At 40.5% G+C, this 17,925-nt stretch overlaps 1 long non-coding RNA gene across 1 annotated transcript; it reads left to right on the forward strand.

Moving 5' to 3' along the window:
* Positions 1–1,791: 1,791 nt before the first annotated feature.
* On the forward strand, positions 1,792–12,559 carry LOC122551755. The gene is made up of 3 exons (XR_006312190.1): positions 1,792–2,659; positions 7,836–8,070; positions 12,413–12,559. It is a non-coding gene; the product is annotated as an uncharacterized LOC122551755 (long non-coding RNA).
* Positions 12,560–17,925: the final 5,366 nt, after the last annotated feature.

Below are 17,925 nucleotides of genomic sequence, written 5' to 3' on the forward strand. Positions count from 1 at the left end.
AAAATTAAAAATTTGAAGCTGCACTGGTCATCAGGGCACTGTACCTGTGCACCTGAAAGGTAGCTGAATGAGTTGAAACTCATATTTGTTAAAAGAAAAGATTTACAAGAATATCAAGAAATGGGATTGGGAAGTTTATATCCGTTGAGAAAACTCGATCACATTTTCTTGAGATGAGGTGACTAAAGGATGAGCTAAAAGAGGTCTTCTTTATGATGAAATCTTTTTCTTGGAATAAGTGGATTAGTGGGGAACAGCATGACTAGGTGCCATTAATATAAAAAATCCAGCAGGCTTCATAGAATTTCAACAGTGCAGAAGGAGGCTATATAGCCCATTGAGTCCATACCAATCCTTTGAAAAATGTTTCACCCAGACCTAGCCTCCTACTATATCCATAACCCTATGCTTAATCCATTTAGACTACACATTCCTGGACACTTTGAGACACCTTAGCATGGGGGGCTCCCTGCCTCATTTCTGGTGAAGGGCTTTTGCCCGAAACATTGATTTTTCTTGCTCCTCGGATCCTGCCTGACCTGCTGGGCTTTTCCAGCTCTACTCTAATCTCCACCATCTGCAGGACCAACTTTCGCCTGGCCAATCCACTTAAATTGCACATCTTTCGACTGTGGGAGGAAACCAGAGCACCTGGAAGAAGCCTACACAAACACAAGGAAAATGTGCAAACTTCACAAAGACAGGCAGCAGAGGGCTGGAATCGAACCTGGATCCCTGGCACCGGGAGGCAGCAATCCTCATCATTGAGCTACCATGCTGGTCATGCACAGTAACTTTGTCGCCACTGCCTGGGGGTAAACATGTAGAACTACTAGAGGGAGTGGTTGTGTAGACATAGATAATACATAAATGGTCAATACTTTTGATGCATTTAAGGCAGTGGCTCCAAAACTATGGGGTGACCCCCACCTGGGGTTGCAGAGAGATGATTGGAATTGCAAGCTCCCCCTCCCCTGAGAATGGCCCTTGCCCTGTTCTTCTCTTGGCCTCTCTCTCTCCAGATCATATCATTATGCATTATTGGTGTAAAATAAACTAGTTGAAGAAAAAATTATTCCTTATCCTCTTAAACCTTGCTACTGGATCCAATTATGGCACTGCTGGCCGCCTTCTGAATACCATTGAAAATTGTTACCCAAAGGGCAGAAGCAGCACTTGGGCTCAGGCTGAGGCCATCAGAGCTGAACCCCTAACTTTCTCCTTCAACCAGCTCACTGGCCTGCATTGTAAATGTGAGGGGATGGTAGGAATGATGATGCATTGAGTGTTCTGCTGCCAGGGAATATAGAGAGCTTATCCAAAACCTCAGTGGCCTGTAACTGTCTCACAGAATGGACTGCATGTTACCAAAAATCAGCTACGTTTCATGAAGTGTTCCTACATGAACTCTAGTACGTTTTCTCATGCAGTACTCCATAAAGCCAGGAATTTCTCTGCAGCTCACATCACCCCGTATTGCAACACCCTGTATTGTACTCCACTCATGCTGTCATACGTTCAGCAATGGTGGATGTACTCAGCATTACAGGGACTGCCTGTGAATCTTAGCAGTATGTTTAAAATGTAGCCACGTATCAGGTCACATGCTGTCAATTGGGAACTGCCCTTTACGATCCTGGGTGTGAAGAATTACCCAGAGATACTTGAGGAAGAGACATTAGCTCCCTAATTTGCCAACCTGGAGAGGCTACTATACATGGTAGGGTGGAAGAAGGCTGTGCTCTTCCCTCAGGATCATCTGAGGTGACCACAGCACGAGATCCTGGCCTGAAATTGCCACCCAGATCAGTGCAGTGTCCACAGTGGGGACAAACACCCAGTAATGTTGCAACATGGCTAATGACCTTCTATGCTCCGTGAGGGAAATGACCACCATCTTCTCTCTAGGAATAGGAGTAGGCCAGTCAGCCCCTCAAGCCTGTTCTGTCATTCAGTGAGTTCATGGCTGCTCTGTGGCCCAACTCCATATTTCTGCCTTTGGCCCATATCCCTTAATAATGGTGCTTGATAAAAAAAAAAAACTATCTCATATTGAAAACTAGGAACTGATCCAGCATCTACTGCCATTTTTGGAGGAGCATTCCAAACCTCTACCACCCTTTGCATGTAGAAATGCTTCCTAACTTCTCTCCTGAAAGGTCAGGCTCAAATTCTCAGGCTACACCCCTAGTTCCAGAATCACTAACCAGTGGAATAGTTATCATAATCAATCCTTTCTTTTGTTGATAATTTGAAGACTTTCTACAGAAAACCCCATATTCCTGCAAACTCTGCCAGTGCACCCTCCCACCAAGGCTCTCATCACCACTATTGCTGGAACATCTTCTCTCATTCACTCTCACTGCCCCAAAGCCCCACACTACTAATCTTGCATGCTTGCTATGCTGCCTACTGACTCGGAATATCAAATCACATTGCCCCCACACCCCCTCCCAACATACCACCATTCCTGGCAGCTACTTTATTCTCATTCCATCCCTCTTTTTGTCTTATTCCAGAAGAAAACAGCCATAATTGTACCAAAGACAGCCAAGATGGTTGATAGGATGCCCAACATCTTTCTCCATCAAGATCTTTGCTTTCATGGGAGAAATTGCTCAGGCGGTGAAGCCAGGATGTCCATGTTCCCAGCAACCAAGTATGATTCAAAGAAGAAAGAACAAAGAAAATTTACAGCCCAGGAACAGGCCCTTCGGCCCTCCAAGCCTGAGCCGATTCATTGTCAGATGCTGTGCTGCTCTCCCATTATCATCACTGTGAATGTATTGTTAAAACCTCTACCCCTGTTTCACAGCTCTGTTGGCTTTGGCCAGGGGTTTCATGATCACAGTTACCTGCAATATTGACATTCAATTATTTTGCAAGTTTATTGAGTTTAAGAAGCAGCAGTTTAAGTATGAAACAGTATTTAATCAGACAAGGAAAGGAAATTTATGACCCATTGCAGTTGAGAATGCTTTACCAAACCAGAAGCTGTTCTGTAAAATGCAGAAACTGAGACCGTCAACCCATGTGTTTTGGAGTTCTGAGGTTTTGCAGTGCTTGATGGTAACAGATTTTAATAGTACGTCTTTGTTCATTTCTTGCTCTCTCTCACACACCTTAGTGACCATTGAGCCCTTGTCCATTTTTATCTTTGAGTTAGTTAACCATTCTTTCCAAGACCAAAAGCTTCTTGTTTTCCCAAACAGTACATTGATAATAGAGTATATATGGTGCCAGATGCTATACTGTTAATACCAATTCAATAGGGAATGGTGACCTCAGTGATTCTTGTGATCCTTGTTATCTTTCCTTTTGTTTTTATACGCTAGAGATTTGTTTACATTTGTAGAAGGTGAAATTCAGTTGTGGCACTCATGTTGCATGGAAAATACTAATAGAATTCAGATTTAAAGAGGGTTCAGATTTCCAACTGATCCCCTATTGAGAAGGAAACATCCTTACTGACGTGTTTCAACTAAGTTTTAACTAACCTATCTATTTTTAAAGTACAAGTTTCGTTCCCTAATTTCTTGATTACATATCATAGTTAACATGCTAAAGTTATTAGAAAAGTTGATATCAAACTTTGGCAGCTACTAAAAGAACCAACATCCTCAACCAAGGTTTCTGACTGACGTTATGTACCCGGTAATATGGGGCACACTTGTCTGACTTTTGCTTTTTTTCCTTCTATTTCTTCGATCTGCAGGATCTTTTTAACTGATATTTTTGCAAGTTACTGGTTCTATCTAAGATTTATTTCATGTTCAGAAACAAAACAGCAGGGGAAACTTTGGGTTGGCAGATTGAGATTCACCCTTCGTGCCTTAATCCACATGGAGACATTAATTATCGATACTGTGATGTTATATATAGATACATGTACGAGGAAGCAACTGTTTCTCATTGTTAGCTCCAATTAGTTGGATGCAGAAGGTTAGCCTCCAAAGGGGCTAATATCTTCTCCATGTCTCTGAACATTCATGTCACAAGTTGATGATTCTAGATCCAGGGTGAAACCAAAGGCTGGCTTACCTGGGACTCAAATGTCATAACATCCCAATAAGCCTCTCCTCTTTCCAAGCTAAGAGAAAGTGAGGACTGCAGATGCTAGGGATCAGAGTCGAGAGTGTGGTACTGGAAAAGCACAGCAGGTTAGGCAGCATCAGAGGAGCAGGAGAGTCGACATTTCGGGCATAAGTCCTTCATCAGAAATTAGGCTTGTGGACCAGGGCGCTGAGAGATAAGTGGGAGGGGGGAATGGGGCTGGGGAGGAGGTAGCTAAGAATGTGATAAATAGATGAAGGTGCGGGTGGAAGTGATAGGTTGGAGGGGACGGTGGAGCGGATAGGTGGGAAGGAGGGAAGATGGACAGGTAGGACTGGTCGAGGGGTGGTGCCAAGTTTGGAGGCTTGGGACTGGGATAAGGTGGGGGAGAGGGGAAATGAGGAAACTGGTGAAGTCCACATTGATCCCATGTGGTTGTAAGGTCCCAAGGCGGAAGATGAGGCATTCTTCCTCCAGGAATCAGGTGGTTAGGTTTTGGCAATGAAGCACTGAGACCAGTACTGGTATATAAAGATCTGCTTTGGTGGAATAATGGTCTTCACTTGAACTGTGCTGGGTACAAGTCCTGACAAATCAAATAAATAAGGCTGTAGAGAGACTTCAAACTATTTAGAGGGTGAGAAGGTTTGAGACAAGGGAACTAAGTTTTCACAACAAAGGGATAAGACAGCATTGTGGGACAACTATTTTGACAAATAGGGGACAGAAAGAGACAAAGTATATAAGTGTAAAAAAGGCAAATAGGAACAAATGGGAAAACAAATGCTAATAAGACAAAATCAATGGCCCTTGAATGCATGTAGTATTTGGAATAAGGTAAATTAATGACACAAATGAGGTTAATGGATATGGTCTGACAATCATTGTGGAGTGAGAATTAAAAGATCAAAGTGAACTTTCAGAGGTATGTGACCTTTTGAAAAACACAGGAAGAGAAGGATGAAGGGGGTAACATTGTTAGTACAAGATGGAATTAGTACATTAGCAAGAAATGATCTTGGATCTAATGATATAGAATCCAGATAATTGGAGGAAAGAAACAACAAAGGGAAGAAGACACTGTAGGACTCTTGGCTTCCTAACAATAACTGTTTTATAGCACAGAGAATATATCAGAAGGTAATGAGAACATATGAAAAAAGCCATATATTAATCATGGATGACTTTAATCTTCATATCAATTGGGTAAAACAAATTAGCAAATGAAGCTGTAAGAACATATTCATAGAGTGCATTCAGGATAGTTTCCTAAAGCAAATTGTTGTGGAATTAACCATGGGTCAAGCTATTTTTGACCTGGCAATGTGTAATGAGGCAGGTTTAATAAATGACCTCAGACTAAAAGGGAACTGTGACAATACCATGGTAGAATCTAGCAATTTGAGAGAGAGAAACATGTGTTGGAATCAATTACTAAACTTAAATAAGGGTAATTCCATGGGAATGAGGTATACTTGGGGTTGGAGTCAACCAGGAAGGGAGTGAATCGGAAAGACAGTTGACGAACAATGACAAGTTTAAAAGAAAAGTTCATGACTCATAAATCCCAGCGAGGAAGATGGATACTAGGATAGGGATAGACCAAACATGAGTCAAGATTAAAGCAGGTCAGGCAGTATCTGAGGAGCAGTTTCAGGCAAAAGCCCTTCATCAGGAATGAGCAAACCAAACATGAAGAACTAGGGAAGTTGGGATTATATCAAATTGAAAGAAAATAGCATACAATGTGTTCCAAAGATATTTGGTAAATCAGGGAGCTGGGAAAGCTTTAAGAATGCACCAAAATGGAACCCAAATATAATTAAGAGGGAGAAAATAAACTATGAGTAAACTGGCAAGTAAGATAAAAACAGATAGTAAGAGCATCTTCAAATATATTAAAAGGAAGAGAGAAGCAACAATGAACATTAGTATGTCAAAGAATGAGGCTGGAGAAATAATAATGGGGAGGCAGGAAATGGTGTTAAATAAGTGTTTTGCCTCAGTCTTCATTGCAGAAGATACTAATAGCACTTCATACATACTAATAATGAAGAGGCTAAAGGTAGGGCAGAGAAAATCACAATAACTATCACTAAAGAAAAAGTACTTTGAAAATTGATGGGGCTAAAGGTTAATGGGTTGTACCCTTGGATTTAAAAGGAAGTGGCTGCAAAGATAGTCAATGTAATAGTAGAAAATTAAAAGTTTATTTCACTTGCGTTACATTGGAATCAATGAGGTCCAGATGGCATTTAGGGAACTTGATGGTGCTCTTGATCAGTCATGCTGAATGCAAACTCATCTATTATTACCATGTCAAGTACAAGAGCTGGAACAGCTCAAAATACTGGACCAGTGAGTCGGTAAAACCATATTTTTACAAATTACTTTCAAAGCACACATGCACGTTTTGTATGATGTGTTTAAATGATGATCGAGAACACACAAACTTTAACAATTATATACTGAATGTTAATTTGATATTTTATTACTGTAATGTTTCTGTTTGGCATCTTAATTTTCAAGTGTTAAAATGGGACCATTTTGAAAGATAGTTTGTGAAGCACTGATTTAAAGGGAAGCTACATTAGCATAAGAGAACAAAGAGAATAAAGGATTCTCCAGATGGAGTTAGATGAGAAAAGATGGAGTAAATATGTTGGTGTGGTCTCTTGGGCTGAACAGCCTGTTTCTGTGCTGTGAAGTATATTTCCATACGTCTTCAAATATTTCGGTTTGGGTTCAGCACTTGGGTTGCAATTGTTTTTGCTCATTTACACCATTTTAAGTTTCATGAATTCTAATAGTTTTAGCTGGAAATTTTAGTGTAGTTAATATCTGCAGAATGGGTGCTGTAATAACTTCCATTAACGCTCACAGAAGATATTCTATGTCTCCATATGCAATGATGGAAGAGATTAATTTGTAAAGTGTTAAGAGTTTTCTACCTAGAGCCCAATTGCCGTCACCATTTATAATCACTTCACCAATCTCACATTGTCAGGTTAATATCGTACATCACTTTCAGCAGCACCAAGGGAGATCTGCTAGTATCAGTTAATTACTTGCATTTTGGGCTCTTGTCTAAATCTGGATTTTACAATGAAAATCCTGACACTGCAGATCAACATTATCAAGAAGCACTGTGACCTCGAGTAACCCCGAAATTCATCTAATTATTTTAAGAGCCTTAACATTTGGAACATTCGTGTATCAGTGACAAAAGGATGCTATTAGTAAGTTGCCCTCTATAAAATTTTAAGGTTTCTCAAAGATGTCTAAATTCTTTGAATGGTTTTTATGTTGAGGTTTATAAGGTTTTTAAAATTGTTTTACTATTTGCTTTGGGTACCTTTTTCTTGTCATTACAAAAATATACTCATAGCTATGCAATACGTTAATAGTCAGTGTTGGAGTACATCAGCAGTTAGAAATCAGTGCTACCATGTAGACACTTGTCAAATACATTGTACAGAAACTCCTCTGCCCAAACTTTCTCTACAGGCTGTTACATAAAAATAATGTAATTCATTGCTGCATGAGTTTATAAATAACTCGGTTTGAGTTCAGAGATCAAGACCATGCTATTTGCATTCAGTTTAGAATCAAAAAGTTCTTACACTTGATATTCTGGATGATTATTGGAGTCTGATTCCCAAGTTGACTGATTACTGACTGCACAAGTATAAACAATTCAGGATGTCTTCATCTTTGATAATCTCACCATAGTTTTTTTTTTAAAAGAGAATTTCTCTGTGTTCTTTTTTCATGATTGACAGGGGCAGCCGTCTGGGCCTTGCTACTGTCGGAAAAGATGCATTGGCACTGTGGCTAAAGATGGCTTAAAGCTGGCTTCCATCCGGTACATAAAGTGAATGCAGTGTAATAAGGAGGTAGAGCTGTCAAGGGTGAAAATGATGAGAGACAAAGAAGGTTTCAAAATCCAACAAAGTACGATCTGCTTCTTCTGTTTATTAATCATGAGAACTCCAAATACTTCATTAAAATGGTCAGGTAACTTTTAATTATGACACATATGTACAATATTAGTTAAAAAAGTACAAATTGTTTACAATTTCTTCTGACTTGGCCTTAGCATTTATTTTAGACCAGAAGTTTTGTCTTAACCTGGAAGCTTGTATTTGAGCAAATAGGCAGTCCACCTTCTACAAGTCAGACGTCAGGAGTATGATGGATGGGTGCAGCTCCAACAACACTCAAGAAGCTTGACACCATGCAGTAGAACCAGCCCACTTCATTTGCTTCACATCCACAAGCAGCCATTCTCCACCATCGACATTCAGTAGCAGCTGTGTGGACTACCCATGCACTGCAGAAACTCACCAAATCTTCTGAGACAACACCTTCCAAACCCAACACTATGACCTAGAGAGACAAGGGCAGCAAACAAATTGGAACATCACCAAGTTGCTAACTACCAATCCTACAAGCCATTCACTACCACAAATTCTCACTGTTTCTTCAGTGTTGCTGGACCAAAATCCTAGAATTCCCACCCTAATGGCAATGTGGGTCTACCTATAGCAAGTGGGCTGCAGCCATTCAAAAAGGTTTATCACCTTCTCCTCAAGGGCAACTAGAGACAGGCAATTAATGCTGGATCAGCCAATGATGTTCATTTCCCATGAAGAAATAGTGAGTGTCTTTGCAGCCATTTTCCACATTCAATCACACTTTTGTGATTCAGATAAGGATTGGAGTTGGCACACAATCATGTTTAGCAGAGTGAGCTGCAGAATCAGTGAAGTAACCAATTGGCCACTCCCAACCCTCCCAAGTTCCTTCTTTCCTTTCACTCCCTGCTTACTCCATCAAAACGGAGCTTCAGTACATCTCTGCCTAACTCTTTAATTTATATTGTCATCTCCTAACAGTATCTGAGCCTTGGCACTGCAGCTTAGCCATGCCAAACATCGGGATGTACTGCTCTCCCCCATTAAGGTTGTTGTTACCATTGATGATCTCCACTCTCACCATCCCCCTTCCCACTGCAGTCATCCACATCCTTCAATGCACGATCACTTCTGTTATGGACCAGGCCGAATCTCTCAAAACATTTCAAGAAGGTCGCCCAGAGCCTAACCTTGCTAGTTGTTTTAAGCAGATGTAACGCAGATATTCCAGGAGAAATGCCAATGGTCAAACCATGTAGTTTTAAACAAAACAGAGTTTATTTACAAAATTACTGACAGAAACACAAATAACAGAATACCAAATAATTTAACCCCTCGGAAAACCCAATAGATTATCCCAAAATAATGATGTTGTTCCAATACTTGCAACATTCCCCATAAACAGCCCTTGGCACAAAAGGTAAAATCAAACGCAGATTCTTACAGGACAGAAGTTAGAGAGAGAGTACCAGCCTGGAGCTGCTTCTTTGAGTGCAGCAGCTTTTTCGACACTACTGCTAAAACCAAACCAAACCAGAGAAAAAGCTGAAAACCACCTTCCTTTCATTGTACAGGTGTTCTTTTTTAAAACTAGAAAGCCGTCTGCCTGAGGCAGTATCTGTTAGTTGTAAACAAATTGACTCTAAAACCCTTCAACCCCAGATGTTACGATGTCTGTTGTTTATGATGTCTCTGAAAAGAAAAGCCAAGGAGCAGCTTCATCACACCTCCCACTATTATATTAGATTAGATTACTTACAGTGTGGAAACAGGCCCTCCGGCCCAACAAGTCCACACCGACCCACCGAAGTGCACCCACCCAGACCCATTCCCCTACATTTACCCCTGCACCTAACACTACGGGCAATTTAGCACAGCCAATTCACCTAACCTGCACATTTTTGGACTGTGAGAGGAAACCGGATCACCCGGAGGAAACCCACGCAGACACGAGGAGAATGTGCAAACTCCACACAGTCAGTCGCTTGAGGCGGGAATTGAACTCGGGTCTCTAGCGCTGTGAGGCAGCAGTGCTAACCATTGTGCCGCCATGCCGCCCAATATGTTCAGCTCCCCCTCCCAGTCCGCTGCATCCATTCCCCACAGATGACAGCCCTGGCCCCTAATAACCCCTCTGAACATAGGATATTATGAAGCTGGAGAGTGTTCAGAAGAGATTTACCAGGATGTTGCGGGTATGGAATGTTTGAGTTATAAAGAAAGGCTGGGGCTTTTCTCACTGGTGTATAGGAGGTTGAGAGGTGACCTTATAGAAGATTGTAAAATAATGAGGTGTATAGCTAGAGTTAATGGTAATTGTCTTTTCCCTAGGATGGGAGATTAAGACTAGGGGGTACATTTTTAAGCTGAGAGAAGAGAGATTTAAAAAAGACATGGGGGAAATTTTTTTACAGAAATGTGGGCCAGAAGCAAGCAGGTCGAACTATTTTCTTTTGGAATTATGTTTGGCATGGACTGGGCTAAAGGGTCTCTTTCTGTGCTGTATGATTCTGTGGCCCCTAGGAAAGACTAGGGTTTTCCACAAATTGTCCCTGTTCTCCCACCGACCAACTTGGACAGGTAGCCTTGACTGATTGCCATGGAGCAATTCCCTGTCTGAGTTATCACGAATCTCAGGATAGGTTGCACTAGGCCAGCAGGACTGATCTTGGCTCACTCTCTAAGCTATATTGATTTATAGAATCCCTGGCCCAAATGGCTGACTTACCATGTTCATACCACTGGATTGAGATCAAATGCTACCCCTGACTGATGACAGTCCCCCTCCAGTATTCCCTCGAGGCTGCACAGCCACTGGGAGCTTCCATGTACTCTAATCAGCATATTAGCTCATCAATATCTCCTTCACTGTCATGCACAGACATCAGAGATCTGCATAGTTGAACAAAGTATTAGAGAGAATACTGCTGCCTTGGATTTTGAAATGTGGCCATTTAGTTGAACTTTTTCACACAGAGGGTGGTACGTGTACTGAATGAGCTGCCAGAGGAAGCAGTGGACGCTGGTACAATTACAACATTTAAGAGCCATTTGGATGGGTATATGAATAGGAAGTGTTTAGAGGGATATGGGCCGGGTGCTGGCAGGTGGGACTAGACTGGGTTGGGATATCTGGTCGGCATGGATGGGTTGGACCGAAGGGTCTGTTTCCATGCTGTACATCTCTTTGACTCATATAACACTGATGTAGCACAGAGCCGGATAGCAACACATCCACATTCTTTACTGGTCACTGCTGACAATCATGCCAAGGTGCCTGGCTTTGTGGCTGTACTAAATGGTAAGGCAACACAGAGTGAAAAAAGGCAAGAAATAGATGATGTGAGCATCCAAGTAGGTCTAAAATGAGTGACCATAAAGGGAGCAAGCGAGGAGCTCTGAGAAACACTCTGGGCCAGTTCTTGAAATGGATGTTTATCACTGGGGAAAGTTTCCTGGCAGCAACAGTGAGAAGTGCCAGTACGTTCTGGAGGACAGTATTAAAATGGAGAACTCAATTCTAAGTGGACTGGAGATGAACCATGATGGTTTGCTGAGGCTGGTGTGTGTCTAAAGCCAAACTCTTTGGACTGGGTTGGGGGGAGGGTGGTGGTGGCTGCAGGCAGTTGCTGTCCATAAAGTATAAGCTGAGATGTTGGTGAATTCTGTCCAGGCTAGAGATCCACAGGACTAAGAGGTAACTGGGACTGCCCAGTACCCACTCTGACTTTCAGAGTTGTCTAGTTTCTCACCAGCATAGCTTGATTAAATCTTTTCATATTTGTGATGACTGCAGCAATTGTGGGGCTTGATTTCCAGGGCACTATCCCAGAGTTCTGACAGCAGCCATAACTAGGATTTCTGTAGATGATCAACGAGTCTGCCTATTAGCTTTGTTAGAGTGCCACAGATTTTTGAGCAGAATTACGTTCACTGAGAGACACCCACCATCATTTACAAAATGGCATCTACTCATTCAGGCCTATTAGTCTTGGTACCAACAAAATAACATTACAGCCTAACCAGAAAGGCTGCTGACTTCTCTATCAAGACATGTTAAATTTATCTTTGTGAGATTTAATTTCATATACATTTGAGAGTGGACTTTATAGAATTTGCAATGACAAAAGTTTGAACCTTCATAGCATTTGATCAACTCTAAAGTATTGCTAACCAGTTCTGCCTTTATGACAAAGAATCTAGCAGAGTTGGCTGTTATTGGCCATTTAATGTGAGTAGTCGGCTGTAGACAGTGTTCCTCAAATCATTATTACCTATTATGGGGGTGAATAAATTTGAAGTCATAGCTAGACAGACAATAATAATAGCTGCTGATGATAATCTGATCCATAAACTAAAAAAGAGCGAAAGGAAGACAAAAAGCCAAGGTAATGAAAGGAGGGTCACTGGACCTGAAACATTAAATCTATTTCTTTCCACAGATGCAACCAGACCTGTTGAGTTTCCCCAGCAATTTGTGTTTTCGTTAAAGGAAGGACCTCTCAGCATGCCTCAAGATCTTCTCATCAGATCAGAAAGGAAGGTGCTGAAGGTGAGGTGTAAATCCAAAATGAAAACCAAAAGAATCACGGATGCTGTAAATCAGGAATCAAAATAGGATTTGTCGGAAAAGCTCAGCAGGTCTGGCAGCATCTGTGCAGAGAAATCAGAGTTAACATTTCAGGTCCGGTGACCATTCCTCAATGGGTGAAAATCCAAAGTATTTCCCTGTTAATAAAGTGGGATATCTTCATTCAGAATGCTGGAAAGTGAAGTCCGTGGGACTTGCTGTCATTCATAAGAGGGAGTCTGAAAAGGGAACTCCAAAGGAAAATATGGATCAGATTGTAAGTTTCACTACAAACAGAAAACCTGTAGTAAACTGCTATGAGTGTAGGTGAGATGAATAGAGTAGATGCAAAAGATCACTGAGAATTAGGGTTTGGCTAATGATTCAAAACAGGTCAGAAAACTGGAATTTAAAATAAGAAATGAGTAGAATATAAAATTAATAGAATAATAGAACAGAGAAAACTAGCAGGGATAATGGAAGAAGATTTAGGCAGCATAAATTGGAGGCAAAGATTAACTATAAGACAGCATTTTTAAAAGATGTTCAGACTGATGCCGAACAATCTAGGGACGTTCTAGAGGGGTTAGCAGTTATGTTTCTGTTTGCACCCCTGCAGTGAAAAATAAAGATTAGGCTTTAAGTGAAGATAGAAGAAATGCTGTAAAACTCTAAAACACCAAGAATGCATATTGAGGCTCGACTAAGAGCCCAGGCATCCATTAGTCTGTCAAAACACCTGAATCCACAAAAGATTCTGGCAGATCTGAATCTTTGATCTGTTTATTGCACAATGTTTATTTCCACATGATAAAGATGTTTTGAATGCTTGTGATTACTATAATTGATATTTCAAAAGGTCTGCATGATGGACATTTATTGATTTGCATTAAAATGTTTGTTTAATGCGGAATATACTAAATGATTTTTTTGAGATTTTTTAAATGCATCCTATTGTCACTATGGGATTAATGTTTCTCTGAACTATATATTGGACATACCAGTTTCATAGCTTGAACCATATTTGCATCCAGACTATTGATTGTGACTCTTGAGGTGCTATGAACTAAAAACTAACCACAGGACTAAAAATGACTTGATTGAATGTCCACAACATTCTCCTCTCTATTCAAAATACCATGTAGTAAATCAATTGTGTTAGTGACTGGGCTTTAACTTACAAGAAAAGTAACCACATGAAAGCGAAAAGTAAATGGAATCAGCCCACAGTGGGTTGCATGCCTTCTCATAAAACACTCATTCTACAGCCAAACCACATTGCAGTTAGCACCTGACTAATCTACAGGATGAATAACTGGTTTGGAATCAAAGCTAGCTTGTCTCTCTTCATCTCTCTGTTCAAGTTGGGCAGGAAAAGCTTTCTTCTCGTTTTTAAAAAATTGTTGTCTGATGAGCATTACTTTAAATGGCTCCACTGCTTAATTGTTCCTGTCCAATTGAAATCCCTTGGAATTGTGGGTAAAAGAAAAAGAATAGACCAAACTAGTAATATATGTAAAATTTTTCAAAGATTTACATTGTTGGCCAACCCCAACATTAATACACAATCGGCAGTTTCAATTGTAGAAATTAATCAAGATTTTGCCTGGCTTACCTCAATATTTTAGTTTTAAGAGTTGGTAAAGTTCCCAGACAAAGGTAGGAAGCGTAAGCTAATCTTGCCACTCCACGGGAATAAGCAAGGGCGCTAATATTAACAGTTCTCAAGAAGCAATGTTCTTAAGCACTTCTAAATATATGGTCTGGGTCACTTGGAATGGAATATATGAGATGGCAAGCTTACATATATAGACACTTGTATGTGCTGCAGTCCATAAATAAAATACCTATCATCAAAACCAGAGGACGTAGGTGCAAGATAGTCAATAGTAAGAAAGAAAAGGAGAGTCCAAAGAGTAGCAAGAATATGGATCTTCCTACAAGTAAATTGAACCATGTATCAGGGGCATATTTAACACAGAAGGTAGATAAACACTTGAAAGAAATACTGATATGTGGAGATGAAGAGAGGCGAAGGAAGCCTGTGTGGATGAAAATCATTGGAATAGACTATTGGAAGTGAATAATCGGTTGTTAAGCTGTAAATTCCTTTTTAAAAAATATTTTTAAAATAATGACAAATTAAAAATATTGGCAGTTTGCACCTGACTAACCTACAGAATAAATAACTGGTTTGTATCTCTTGCTCTTTCTTTTGAAAATGGACAAGGAAAGCTTGCTGAAAACAAGCGGGTCAGGCAGTATCATGGGGAGAGAGCAAGCGAACATTTCAAATTAGATGACTTTGATGAAGCTGCGATTTCCAGCACTACTTTTTTGTTTTCAGAAAATGCCTGCTTCTAGGTTTTCTTTAGTTATTTCAAAGTAGAATTTAAGATACCTAAATTACTTTATTTGTTGCATGTTGAGCATTACTTTCATTGGCTCTCCATTGTTTAATTGTCCCTGCACAATTGAAATCACTTGGAATCGGGGTTAAAAGGCAGAAAAAAGACCAACCTAACTTTGTCAGCCAAGTTTTCAGTGTCAACAGCAACACATGGTAAATCAGATTCAAATTGAAATGTATGAACAATATAAATTAGAAATAGAATAGGTATTAGCGTATGTTGAAATGCAAAGAATTAATAATTGCTTAAAAGTCAAACTTTTATTGAACATTAATATCACTATTATCAGTAAAATATTTTTCATCAAAATTCTTATTTTGTGAGCTGCTCCTTTTCTATATCAATTCCATGATAAACCAAAGAACATAACAATACTAAGCATTCAGAAAGATTAATTTGGTGGAGGTAGTGCAAAGGGAAGTAAGAACATACATTTTCAATTAAAATAAGAACAAATCTTCAGGAAGTCTTAATAATATACTTATAAAATCATGGCACAGTGAGGCAGAGTCAACAATTGTTTGACCAATTTCTTAAAGGTTTTTGAGGAGGAACTTATTAGGCGAAATAAGGGGATTGGTCAATGCAGTCAATAAAGTGTCACATGCTAGGTTTATTTGCAAGATAAGGGCTTTTTTAGTTAGATGTAATTTATTAGCATGGATACAGGATTGGTTAATAGTCAAGAAGCAAAAAGTAGGCATTTGTAATATACTCTACTGTTAGCAGTCTGTTAACTCAACTTTTTAAAATCTACCTTAATGACTGAGTAGAAGACACAGAAAGCCTCTGCTTTGAGATTAAAGCTAACTTTGATGGCTTGCATTGGCTAGGATAAGCTGTCCAAGGATGCTTAAGAGGCAGATGATGAATAGGCTAATGGCAGACATTTAAAGAACACATGGATGAACTTCAACAATTGTCCATCCCTGCCTGGGGTAAAACTGGGAACCACAGCTAACAAGGGAAATCAGGGATCGTGTTAAAGCCACAGAGGCGGCATATACATTGGCCAGAAAAAGCAGCACCTGAGGACTTGGGAGTAATTTAAAATTTAGCAGAGGAGAACAAAGGGTTTAATTTGTAAAGGGAAAAGTAGAATAGGAGAGAAAGCTTGCAGTAAATATAAAAACTGACTGCAAAAGCTTCAGTTTGCAGACGTACACTGATGAAGTCAAATGTACGTCCCTTGCAGCTAGAATTAAGAGAACTCATAATGGATAACAAAGAGGTGACTCACCAGTTGAACAAATACTTTGGATCTGTCTTCACTGATAAGGACACAAATAATTTTCAGGGGACAGAGGATCAAGCATGAAGGGAGGAACTTAAGGAATTCCTTATTAGTCAGGAAATGGAATTGGGGGAATTGTTGGGGTTAAAAGCCTGACAAGGCCCTAGGGCCTGACACTCCACATCCCAGAGTACTTAAGGAAGTGATCTTTGAAGTGGTGAATGTGTTGGTGATTATTTTCCAGCATTGTGCAGTCTCTGGAAGAGTTCCAATGGACTAGAGGATAGCTAATGTAGCTCCACTTCTTAACAAAGGAGGGCAAGAGAAAATGGTAATTATTTGCTGGTTAACCTGACATCGATGGTGGGGAAAATGCTGGAATCAATCATTAAGGATGTGACAACTGGGCACTTGGAAAGCGGTGACAGGATTGGTCCAAGTCAACGCTGTTTTACTAAAGGGAAATCATGCTTGACAAATCTTCTGGAATTTTTTGAGGATGTGATCAGTACAGTGGACAAAGAAGAATCAGTGGGTGTATCTGGATTTTGAAAAGGCTTTTGACAAGGTCCCACACAAGAAATTAGCAAGGAAAATTAAAGCTTGTGCTATCTGAAGTAATGCAATGACATGGACAGAGCGCTGGCTGGCAGACAGGAAGTAGAGAGTTGGAATAAATGGGTCCTTTTCAGATGAGTGGGGTACCACAGGCTTCAGTGCTGGGACCCCAGCTGTTCACAATGTACATTAACAATTTGGACGCAGGAAATGAAGGCCATGCCTCCAAATTTACGGACAACACAAAGCTGTATGTCACTGTATACTGTGAAGAGGATGCTAAGAGGCTGCAGGGTGACGTGCCATTAAATGTGGATAAATGCGGAGTTATCCATTTTGGTGGCAAAACCAGGAAGGCAGATTATTATCTGAATGGTGACAGCAGTTTAGGAGAAAATGAGGTGCAACACGACCTGGGTTTCATGGTGGAATGGTCATTGGAGTCATATAGCACAGAAACAGGCCCTTTGGTCCAATCAGTCCATGCCAACCATAATCCCAAACTAAACTAGCCCCACCTGCCTGACCCATATCCCTCCAAACCTTTCCTCTTCAAGTACTTATCCAAATTCTGTTAAATGTCGTAATTATAACCATATCCACCACTCCTTCAGGAAGTTCATTCCACAAACTACTCTATGTAAAAAAAAAACACTCGTCTTTTTTTCAAAATCTCTCACCTTAAAATTGTGCTCCCTAATCTGGAAATCCCCCATCCTGGATAAAAGACAACTACCATTAACTCTATCTATACCCCTCATTATTTTAAGAAACTTCAATAAGGTCATCTCTCAATGTTCTATGTCCCAGTTTTATAACTCAAACTTTCCATATTCGGCAACACCCTGGTAAATCTCTTCTGAACCCTTGCTTAAGGTTGGCATGCAGATGCACCAGGTGGTGAGGAAAGCTGATGGCATGCTGGCCTTCATAGCAAGAGGATTTGAGTATTGAAGTAAGGATGTCTTGCTGCAGTTGTACAGGGCCTTGGTGAGGCCACAACCCGAGTACTGTGTTCAGTTTTAATCTCCTAGTCCGAGGAAGGACATTCTCATTATTGAGGGAGTCCAGCAAAGGTTCACCAGACTGATCTACCTCAATACTGTCCTATCCCCCCTAGTATCTACCTCAACACTGTCCTATCCCCCCCCGCCCCGCAACTCCCCACATACTATCCCCCCT

The sequence above is a fragment of the Chiloscyllium plagiosum genome, chromosome 7 (genome assembly GCF_004010195.1).
Source record: "Chiloscyllium plagiosum isolate BGI_BamShark_2017 chromosome 7, ASM401019v2, whole genome shotgun sequence".
In the NCBI taxonomy this organism is placed as follows: Eukaryota; Metazoa; Chordata; class Chondrichthyes; order Orectolobiformes; family Hemiscylliidae; genus Chiloscyllium; species Chiloscyllium plagiosum.